Source organism: Lontra canadensis, unplaced genomic scaffold, assembly GCF_010015895.1.
Source record: "Lontra canadensis isolate GAN:19392208 unplaced genomic scaffold, GSC_riverotter_1.0 scaffold5, whole genome shotgun sequence".
Classification (NCBI taxonomy): domain Eukaryota; kingdom Metazoa; phylum Chordata; class Mammalia; order Carnivora; family Mustelidae; genus Lontra; species Lontra canadensis.
Genome location: NW_022630999.1, coordinates 32,320,298 through 32,332,311, shown reverse-complemented (window position 1 = coordinate 32,332,311; position 12,014 = coordinate 32,320,298). Strand labels below are relative to the sequence as shown.

At 43.8% G+C, this 12,014-nt stretch overlaps 1 pseudogene; it reads left to right on the top strand.

The window, feature by feature from the left end:
• The first annotated feature begins 780 nt into the window (after positions 1–780).
• On the top strand, positions 781–11,633 carry LOC116864428 (annotated as a pseudogene).
• The last annotated feature ends 381 nt before the right edge of the window (positions 11,634–12,014 follow it).

The window sequence follows — 12,014 nt, the reverse complement described above, 5'->3', positions numbered from 1 at the left end:
CTTCTTTGATCTCTCCTCTGAGTCTGAGAATCTGCTTTCTACAGTCCCTCTGGCATCTGAGAGGTCTGGGACAAATGCAGACCAAAGAGACCATGGAACTAGGTGTGCTAAGATGTGTTGAAGAGAGAGGACGACAGACTGATAAACAGTTTCAGAGGGTCTGAATGGCAGCATTTAGAGAGACCCTTATCTCTCACAGCTGGAGGGCTGATAGAGCTAAAGAGCTGGCAGCTGAGTTCTCTGCTAGGAACATCTGTTCACACCGAAGACGAGGCCCTGACAGGGAAAGAGGGGATGCAGATTCTTGGGAGGGGCTATTTGAAGAGATAAACCCAGGTACACTTGAAGCCTCTCTGGGCCTACCAAGTGACCTGTTCCCTTGCTGGAAGATAAGCCCTCACCTCCACTCTACCTTGCTGAAAAATGAGTCGGGGGCTTTATAAACAATGTTTGCCCTCCTAGAGATTTGCCCCACCTCTACTCCTGGCCACCAGGCTAATCATGGGGGAAAAACCTGAGCATGGACCAACTCAGAAGGTGCTAGGCCTACTGAGGAAAGAAAGGGATTATATATTAGACCTGGCCAACATGCATAAGCCCAAACTGGGGGAGGGGAGAATGTCTGGGGAGGATTAAAAGGGTGATGAATCAAGGAGGGTGATATAGAAGCTGGGTAAGAGTTTGTTGATGAAGAGGGGTCCTCTCTCCAGTGTCACAGGATGGCCCCAGAGGATGTTTCCAATATGCTGAAGAGAGGCTCTTGAAAGACTAGAAAAAGCAATGACCCAAACAACAATTCAGAGATGCCAGAACTGCCACTGCAAACTGGAGGGAAAGTCTGACCCGCTCAGAGCAGTGGGCATGCTCGAATGGGCCTACCAGATGAGACTGGAAAACCCACCAGCAGACCGTATTCCTTGAGAAGGCCTGGAGGACTCTCCCTTTACCAGGGAGATAAGAAAGTATTGGCGAGGGCCACATGGGAGGCTCAGTCAGTCAAGCGTCTGCCTTCAGCTCAGGTCATGATCCTGGGGTGCTGGGATCAAGTCCTGTGTCAGGCTCCTTGATCAGCAGGTGCCTGTTTCTCCCTTTCCCTCTGTAGCTCCCCCTGCTTACACTCGCTCATTCTCTCTCTCTCTCTCTCTCTCTCTCTCTCTCTCTCTGACAAATAAATAAATAAAAATATTTAAAAACAAAATCTTAAAAACAAAGAAATATTGGTGAGGTTGGCAATAGTACCTCAAGAAGCTTGTAGTAGCTGTCTCCTAAAGGACTTGCTGTAATAGAAAAAAACTTGATAATAAAATTCCAGAATAGCAAAGACCAGCACAAGCACTCAACCATAAGAAACAAGATGGGTACAATTACCATAAAGGGCAACGAGGGTAGAATAGTGGCCAAGGACCCAGGACCCTGACCTGCAGGGATCTAGATAGATGGCTCATCGAACATAGTAATCTTGGGAGCAAATCAGGACATCCAACTAGGGTACTGCTTAATATACACAATGAAAAGAGATTAAGAATTGATGGGCCAAAAAATGAGGTCAGAGATACTCACAAACCTAAGACCAAGGCAATCACATAGGGTCCAATGCTCACAAGGGCTTCTAGCTTGGAGTTTACTGCTCTGCACCTGCCATCTTGAAATTCTTAAAAAGTTTATCTTTGAATCTGTTTGTAGGGGAAATCCTAGTAAATTAATAAGGATGAGCAGGGACTTAGAGCCTTGGCTCACGGGCAGTGCCACCTCCCAGCACCTTCCCACCTCCTCCACCTCCTTACACCCTTCTTTCTGCCCCACCTCTCCCTCCCTGCCCTGCCCAGTGATGGCAGCAGCCCTCTGCCCACAGCAAGGGCCTGAGTGCAGACACAAGGAAAGGTGGGGCTGGGCAAGGTGGTGGCTGTTCTTACCTCTGGCTGGCAATGCATAGCACATTTGGCAAGCACTGTGGGAAGAGCAAGCCTCTCACCTACTTCCAGTGAAGGTAGCTAGACATCCCAGTACAGAGGCTGAAATAAGCTTAGGGTCTCCTTCCACTGTGGACCAGAATGGGTGATCTATGGGAAGAAGACATTCCTAGCTCAACTTCCTGAGCCCAGAGGCAGCATGTCAGGTGCTGGTGTATCTTTCTGCTTTGCACACCCTCCCTTCCAACCTTCCTGGATCTGGCTTGTGTTTGCATCTTCTGACTAGCTTGAGGCACCTTCTGGGGATGAAGCACAAAAATACAAACTAATATAATTTGGATGATACTTGCACTTAAAATTGGCACTGTACAAAATGAAAATAAATGGGAGTCTTCTGGTAGGTGGCACGGGAGGAAAAAGAGGCTTGAGGGGCAGGGCCGGGCAGATCCCCTTCTCTCCCAATGTGAGCAGTGTCCTGAGCCCCGTTTAGGCAAAGGCTGCCCAGAGAGGTAGAGCTGGTGGCCAGGCTGGGAACATGAAGCAGTGTCTCTCATCTTCTTGACCAGTGTGGTTCCTTTTGTGCTGGCGCCGCCACCTGTGGACAATTCCCCGGAGTGACTGGAAAAGCTTGATTCTTTCTCTCAGACTACAAAACCCTCTCTTTATCCAATATCCAACAGCACACAGTAAGAAAAAGGGATCTACTGACCTCAACACATTTAGAAACACTACCAACTTTTTCAGCCTTGAAAAGGCAGTTTAAATTATACCTGGCATCAAGTATTGAACCTCTTCCCAAAATTTCAAAGTCGTGGTGGTAGATGGTAAAGATCAAAGTGAGTACACCAGCAAATGGCAAGACTCCTTCAGTGGACATGTGGTTGGTGAGCCTGACTCTACAGTTCTTGCCCACATAGGAGGTGATGATATTACAATAAGAATCAACACTGATGGGGCAGAATATAATGTAGAGCCACTTTGGAGACTAATGATACTAAAGACAAAGGAAAATTAGTTTATAAATCTGAAGATATCAAGAATGTTTCACATCTACAGTCACCAAAAGTGTGGTGGTTATATAAAGGCAGATAATGAAGAGCTGCTTCCAGAAGGTCTGGTAGACAGAGAGCTACCTGATGGGCTCCATCCCAGGACTCTGAGATCATGACCTGAGCCGAAGTCAGATGCTTAACCAACTGAGCCACCCGGACACTCCAAAGATTTTATCTTTAAAGTAATCTCCAGGGGCACCTAGGTGGCTCAGTAGGTTAAAGCCTCTGCCTTTGGCTCGGGTCATGATCTTGGGGTCTCGGGATCATGACCCTCATGGGCCCTCTGCTCGGCGGGGAGCCTGTTTCCTCATCTCTCTCTGCCTGCCTCTCTGCCTACTTGTAATCTCTGTCTGTCAAATAAATAGATAAAATCTTTTTCTAAAAATAAATAAATAAAGTAATCTCCACATCCAACGTCAGGCTTGAACTCACAACCCTGAGATCAAGAGTCACTCACTCTCCCGATTCTACCAGCCCAGCACCCCAGGACAGATCACGTTAGGGTCTTTTAAAAACCTAACCATCTTGGAGAAATACTCTACTGTCCTCATTTTTGAAAACTTGGAAAAATATAACTAACATTTTAGTATATAAATAAATCCTCAATTGGATATTTGATAAGAAAAAGGACCTATTATCATAAACTAATTTTTAATGTCTGATTATCTGTAAAGTTTTACCATTGCTTTGTTTAAATTATAAATGTCTAGAAGAAAATGACAGTTCCATAGCCCAACAATAAATTAGATGATTGTTTCACTTTTTTTAAAAAATGAAGATAAACGGTAAAATTCATGCTAATAGTTTAAATTTTTATTTTTCCTTTACTTAGAACTACATTAAATAGCAAATAAAAAAATACCATGGCAAGTTGAAAGAAAAATGGTAGAAGAAAGAAAAAAGTTTTATACGTTAGTATCTTTAACAACACTTTTTCCCTGTTCTTTTGAAAATGGGCTCCCCCCATCTTCATTTTGCTCTGGACCCAAAAAATTGAGTAGCCAGTCCTGCTCACTCCCTGTCTCCTGAGAGCATTGTCCCCCATAAATCACTTGAACAGTGTCCCTATCCCTCTCCCACACAGCTTCTATAGAACCTAACATAGGATACATGCCTGTTTATCCAGTAAAGAAGAAACTAGAATTCAGGCACTGTGTCCCATCAGCAAGAGCAGACCTGAGCTCTCCTTGATTGCCACACCTTTTCTTTCTCCCAAATTCACTCTGAGTTCCTCTCTAAAACCAGTTGGCAGGGTTTTCTCTGGGGTTCTCCCAGCACCTTTGTCCATTCACTCCACAGGCAGGGGCTGAGCACTTAATAATAACAGCTATCAGAGAAGTGCTTACCATGCCTTACGGCCAACCCACAGGCTAACCCTAAGCAGTAGGTAATAGGATCCTCATGTTACAGAGAGGACACAAAGTTACTGCCCAAGGTCACTTATCAAACAAGTGACAGACTCAGGATTAGAATGCAGGGCATTTCAGTTTCATTACCAGGTTACCTGTCCTCTGTCTGCCCTAAGCTAGAGAGGTAGGCAAGACATAGTCCTTACAAGAGCACATCTTGTTAGTGAAATATAGGCTCATTTATACATACTCCCAGCGAAATGATATATTCAAACAATTTGCATCTAATCAGAAACTCCCAAAATAAAAAAGGGGCTCAAAGTCAATCTAAATATGTCTGCCTCTACCATGCTTAACATTCAAGCAAGGGCAGGCCAGCTTCCTGGAATCAGACAGCTCTAGTGATGGGGCACTCGCTCCCCAACTAGAAATTTCCACCTGTTTTCTCCAGTAATCACTATTGGAAATAACATACTTACCATCTGTTACTTCTTAACCCCTGTCTTTGGTCTAGTTCTACTCTCCAGAGCATGAACTAGACAAGACAAACAACAGCCCCACCCAGCAACAGCCCCTGAGGCAGAGGTGAACACTGCTGGTCTCCCCATGATTTCTCTAGGACACGATTTCCCACACCCCCTCACATCTTGGCTGCCTCGTCTGCTCATTCCAGTTCCACAAAGTCAGATGTATTACTTAGGACTCTTTTCACTCCTAGTGTCAAAAACCAACTTGATTTAAGAAAAGAAAAAAAATGGAGGAACTGGGTTTATCGGTTCAAGTAACTGGAAGGGAAGCCTGATAAGATGGAGGAACTGGAATGATATTGTGAGGTCTCTTGCCTTATTGCCTCCACTCTGAGCTGAGCTCCCTCTAGGGGGTCAAGGCAGAAGCAAGATTACAGGCCCAGAGTTTAGCGTGTCTGAGGCGAAAGGCGGCCAATAAAGGCGCAGAAATTGAGCCTCATTGGCCCAGCTTTGGATTATACTGCCATCCTGGAACCAATCACTGTGGAAAGAGGAATGGAAGGCGCTAACTGCTAGGCCTGGCTACAGACTTACCTGGACCTGGAACAGGGACAAAGAGTGGGAGGTTACTTTCCCAAAGGAAAATAAGTCAAGTTATTTTTATAAGAAGTGAGAATGAATATTCAGCAGGCACAACCCACAGCCTTCTAAACACCCACAGCCAAAAGCATGAAAACACGTGGTCTGACAAACCCCTGACGGCAAGATTCTAATTCTTTCTGTCCCGCCCAAGGGAAGGGGATAGTTTCTGGGGCTCCAATGGGAACTGGGTATAACTTGAACCCATGTCCGATTTTTTTTCTTTTTCCCTCTTCTCACTTCTTCCTTATCCAACCCACTAACACAGACCCAGACTTCTTCCTATTGAATCTAGAGGCAAAGAGAAAGAAACATGCCAAGGGGACCTGGATTCATTTGACCTCCTAGAACCTTGGAAGACTGCCAGTCCCAGAAACACTCCTTCCAAGGGAAAGGGAATCTAGGACTGATGAGATTATCTTGAGGCATTCAGGAGAACTGCTGGAGAAATGGCTCCTTCCTAGTGATCAGGTTACACAACTCAGTCTTTCAGGTTAGCCTCACTATACGTAACACCCACGCTTCTGTACAGGTTAGTTGTTTAAAGATCAAATTATAGTTTGTTTTTTAAAAGATTTTATTTATTTATTTGAGAGAGAAAGTGAGAGAGCACGACCAGGGGGAGGGGCAGAGGGAGAAGCAGACTCCCCACTGAGCAGGAGCCCACCGTGGGGCTCCATCCCAGGACCCTGGGATCATGTCCTGAGCCAAAGGCAGACGCTTAATGACTGAGCTACCCAGGTGCCCCTCAAATTATAGTTTAAATGTACTGTGAAAATAATACAGTAAAAACTAACTACTATTCATTAAGTATCCTCTATTTGCAGGAATATTTCAACACTTTATCAAGTAGGTATTATAATCCTCATTTCACAGCTAAGAAAACTAAGTCTCAGAACCTGCTCAAGTTTCCAAGGGCAGTAAGTGACAGAGTAAAGACAGGAATCCAAGTCGGCTCTCAAATCCCCCTGCCTGCCTCCAAAGCCTCCACTGGGTTTTCTAGCACACACTCTAAAGAAAAGGAATTCCGTGCAGTGATTTTTATAACATTCTTAATAATGCCTCAGAATATCAATCTTGTGCATATAGGTTTTTATATCCAAACTTGTTTATAGTATAGTATACCTATAATTTTTCTGATGTTTAATGGGAATAACCAGTATTGAATACTTTTTTGATATTGAGGTTTTTGATAGTGAGGTTACAGCCATACATGATTTTGTTCACCCCCTCAAATGTGCTCTGTACTCTGAGATGCCTTCCATATGCAGGGTAGCACAGTGGTCAAGAGCATCGACTAGGGCCCAGGTCCAACTAGTTGAATGACTTTGAATAAGTGGCTTATCCCTGTGTGGCCCAATGGTCCCTTTCACAAAATTAATGAAACAATAAGACCTACATCACAGGATTTTTATAAAGATCAAGTGAGATCATCTAAGTTAAATTCTCAGCACCATACCTGGTACCTACTAAGTATTCAATAAATGCTCCCACACTGGAAGCAATATGAGGGCAGGGAATATGCATACTTTTCTTCATCACTGCAACCCTAGAACCAAGTCCAGTGCCTTGCACATTGTAGGCACAAAATAAAAATTTGTTGAACAAATAACTTATTTAAGCAAGCGCATTTAATCGTTAACTAATCTAAGACCTAGAGACAGAAAATAAACACCACTCATATAATGTAAAATAATTTTAGGTGGTATTAAGTGCAGAAAGAAAAACAAAGCAGAGAAGGATAGTGAGTGACAGAAAAAAAGGGAAGGAAAGATGTGTTATAGAGAGCCAAGAACTAAACCAAGTTAGACCTAATAGAGAGTGTTATGGACTGAATATTTGTGTGTTCCCTCCCCTCAAATTCATACAGTAAAGCCCTAACCCTCGGTGTGGCTGTATTTGGAGATGGGGCCACTAAGGAAGAAATTAAGGTTGCATGAAGTCATAAAGGTGGGGCTCTGATCCAATAGGCCTAGTGTCCTTGGGAGAGAAGACATCAGGGAGCTTACTCTTCCTACCTGTCTGTGTACATGCACATAGGAAAGGCCATGTGAGCACACAGAGAGATGGAGGCCACCGAGGAGCCAAGAGAGGAGGCCTCCCAATTAACCTACCTTGCTAACACCTTGACCTTGGACTTCCCAGTCTACAGAACTGTGAGAAATACGTTTCTGTTGTTTAAGCCACTCAGCCTGTGAGGGCATTTTGCACACCAGCTAAGACAGCACAAATTCTAAGAAAAGGAAACATCAAGTACAAAGCCCTTAAGGAAACTTGGTGTTCAGAAACAGAAGAAGGCCAGTAAATGAACAAGAGAGAAAGTGGAAAGACAGAGAGTCAGAGAGTCACGTCAGTCTTACCCGACAGACTCTAATAGTACTGCGCCAAAAGAAAGCCCCATCCCAAACAAAATTGTTATCATAGCACTATGATATTTAAAATGAACTTTTTTCCAAACTTATGTAGAGTATAAATAAAGGCCTTTCAGAAAACTAAGATACTTGTATAGTTTTTTAAACAGAATCTCTGGATAAATCATTTTCTTGCCATGCAAATTTAGTCCCCATACAAATCAGACTGCTAAGCCCATGCCCCCCCTATTGTGAAATTCTGTGCTTACCACTGGAAATAGAACCCTTTTCCTCTCCCTCAGGTAATGACAAGTGTGTTCCAGCTATAAGCCACCAAAGCTATGGCCCTCAACCCCCAGATGAGGTCGGTGTAAACAGTGCTAGGGAAAGCCTCCAATTTCTCTGCACTATCAGATCTGGCCAACTCTGTTATTTCTCTTGCCAGGGTGGATCAACAGACCTGGTTAATGTTGAAATCACTGCAGGTAATTAAATAGGCAAAACTGGGCTTGGCCTCAGAGAAGGAAGGAGGGAGGGGGCTGTGTCGATTTTCCTTTCTTCAGTGTCAGCACTACCAAATTGGCGTTAGTATCTACTTTCCTCCTGATGCCATTTAGTCTTGGAAGCAAAAACAAAAAACAAAACAAAACAAAAACAAAAACAAAACAAACAACAACAACAACAAAAACATGAAAGGGAGTCAGGTGGATTGGGAAGTTAAACTCAGAAGTGGATGTTAGAGTCCATAGCTGTAGGCATAAAAGTCTGCCTTTTATCTGATGTAAGGGTTTGCGACAGGCAGCCATTTTGCCCAACCAATCTCTATCCCTTGGCCCATCCAGCAATACGTAGAAACATTTTTGGATATCACAACTTGGGGTCAGAGGGAGTTGCTACCACCAACTTGTGGGTAGAGGCCAGGGACGTTGCTAAACATCTTGCAGAGACAGGGTAGCCTTCCACAACAAAGCATTATCCAGCCCCAATTTTGAGAAAAAACACAAGGAAAAATAAACCAAAATATTTAATTGCCTTTCATGTGTCATACGGTCTCCACATTTCCACGCACATACACAGATGTCATTTAATCTTCACATCAAGTCCACAAAGTGCTGCCCACTTCCCAGGTGAGAAGTGGGGACTTCACTCAGCTAGTTCCTGACACAGGAAGAATTTGAACTTGGCTCTGGGTGAGTCTCACTAGACTGTGAGTTCCATGAGGACAAGGACCTTGCCAACCTTGTTTACCTCCACATACCCCGTGTATGGCAGATTTTGGTAACTGAGGGAAGTACAATAGACTTCCTTGCATTAATATTGGGTAATAACATGAATATCTCAATCAATGGCCCTAAAGTACATGCTCATTTCTTCCCACCACTCCTTGAGAATAATAAAGATCTTCATGTCAGGTCAGTATGTTGCATGTCAGAAACAGAAATCTCCCTAGGCCAATACAGCAAAAATGGATGTTTATGGTAAGAATACAGAGATATAATGGAAACAAAGCACAGCCAGGACTTATGGACTTGGAAATCAGAGTGCCCCGTGCTCTCTGTCATCTTTACACCTTGGTTTTCTTTTCCAACAGATGACTTGCTTTGTTTAACCATCTTGCATATGACCTAATATACCAGCCTCTGCAACATTTTGACTCTGGAAGTCTCCATGGCCTCTCCCCTTGACTCTCCATAGTTAACTAGCTTAATCTGTCCATATCCTGGTTATTATACATTCTCCAAGGAGGAATGAGATTGGGATAGCCTGGGCTAACCTTCAGGATGACTCTGGCCCAGACAATTGCAACTTCATGAGACACCTGCATGAGAACGGGCTAAATGAGCACCATCAAGCCAGAGGACCATAAGCCATAAAAATAAGTGTTGTTTTTAGCAATATTTCTTACTATAAATCACAATATTATAATTATCATGTTTGACCAGCAGGCAAAAGCTAGAAGGGCCTCAAAGAGCATGTTAGTGAAAATCTTAAGGGTCTTGATGATGACTTAAAGGAAAATGCTACTGGAAGTTGGAAGAAAGGGGACCCCTGTGGGCAATGGAAGATTTGGTGCACTGTTGTCTGCTGTAATGTGGAAAATGAAATATTCCATAATATGATGACCTGGCCAACCTACGTATAGTAAAATGCAAAGGAGAGAGAGCAGCTAACAAAAGAAACTTTTTGGTATTAGAGCAAATTTTAGAGAGTATATCGAAGTGTCAGGGTTTTCTGGGTTTGAAAATAAAATGAATTCTCATGCCCAGCCTCTCCAGAGGGAAAACTCTTCTCAAATTAAAGTGATCTTCAGCAAAGGTGTCCTGCTCACTACTTCATTAACCCTTTCAAACAGCCAAAATGCCCCTGAAGAATTTCAGACTGCACTTGTCTATCTTAATTAAACAACAGGATGTCCCTAAAAAAGCACCCAAAGTAGAAAGTACATACATGAGCTGAAGAGATTTGTGGTCATGGCTTTTTCCCCAATGGAAGGAACTCAAGGAAGAATCATTTAAAAACTCAACATTTTTTAGAATCAGTTTGAACTAAGAGAAGGAAATAGTGCACAGTGGGGAAAAAAAAAAGGGGGGGGGCTTTGGATTCCAGAACTTCTATGAGCAGGAAGCAGGCTCAGAAACCTCAGAAACCACTCAGGGCAAACACAGTTTACATTTCATGGAAAATGACAGCTAACTCCAGAAGGTAGAACCAAGAGCTCAGATGACAGAGGTGTAGAGGATCACCGAATAGAATTGGGTCCTAAGAAAAAAAATTATATTGCCATTTCCTGACACTGTATGTTGGGTGTGGAAGACAAATAAGCTTTTTATTTTGTTTATATTCTATTTCTATCTATATATCTATATATAAATATAGATAGATATTTTCTTAAGGATGGGGAGGGGGAGGAACTGAGGGAGAGGGAGAGAGAATCTTAAGCAGGCAGCACACCCAGTGTGGAGCCAGCTAGATGCTGGACTGGATCTCACAATCCTGAGATCATGACCTAAGCCAAAATCAAGAGTCAGATGCTTCACCAACTGAGCCACCGGGGCATCCCAATAATCTGTCTTTTTGTTCACAGATACTCAGATCAAGAAGAATCATTCCTGAAGAACTATTTATAAAGATCCAGACTCAAGGCCCCTCATCCACACCTAGAAGTAATACAGAAGACAAGGACCTGGACTTCATGCCTATCCTAGATGGCACAAGGTGTTTGGGAGAGTCTTTGGATGGGACAACTGCATTTTGAGTGAAAAAAGAACATAATTTGTGGTCAGAAGCACACCATGGTAGTTTTAAAATCTGACCTCCCAATTTTTTGACATTCCTACCATGTAAAAGTGGGCTCTGTCTCCTTCCCTTCAATCTTGGCTCTGTAACTGCTTGATCAATAGAAAACAGCATATAAATGGTACTTTGTCAGTTTCTGGCCCAGGCCTTAAGAAATGAGCAGATTCTATTTCTTTTCTTGGGATTCTCACTTTTGGACCCCACCCATCATGCTGTGAGGAAAGCCCAGGGCCAAGGGACTGTGTTCTAGAATGCCCCACTATGGTCCCAGTCTGTAATCAGCATGGGAGTAAGAAAACTAAGAAAATTCCAGCCCCAGTCGAGATCCAACCATAAGCATGTAAGAGACAATGAGTGAGACAGGACTAGATGAACCAGGTAGGCCTCAGAACCATGAGAGAGAATTAAATTATTGCTTTCTATTTCCAAGTGATATCTTTTTATTGATAGAAAACGGTCAAGTCTAGAAGGGCTTGTGGCTGAAGGATCTTCTCGAAGGCAAAAGTTAGGGTCAGCTGAGCTCCACCTTGCCAGGATAAGTGAGATCCTCGTCCTCACCCCCTTCTGAAGCAGTAGATTTGGGGTTCCCAACCAACTCTAGGGCCCCATCGCCAGCCGCTCAGCACAGCTTCTCCCCTCTGACCAGCAGGATTTCTTCAATATTCCTCTTCCTATCCAGGTCCGAGAATCAGCCCAGTTTGTCCACAATGATGCAGTGCTTCTGGCAACAGGGGCAGGTCACCATGACCACACCTTGGTGACAGGCCAGTTTGGAGATGTGCTTGGAGGACAGTGTCCCACAGACTTTGCAAGTGTAGACAAGCCAGTGGTTCCAGACCCTGACCCCAGCCTGCCTTCTCCCAAGGCCTCCAGGCCAGCCCCATGTCCCCACAGCCACCTCAGAGCTGGCTCCTGGGGCCATGTGCTGCTTAGCTGCCATGGCCCGCAG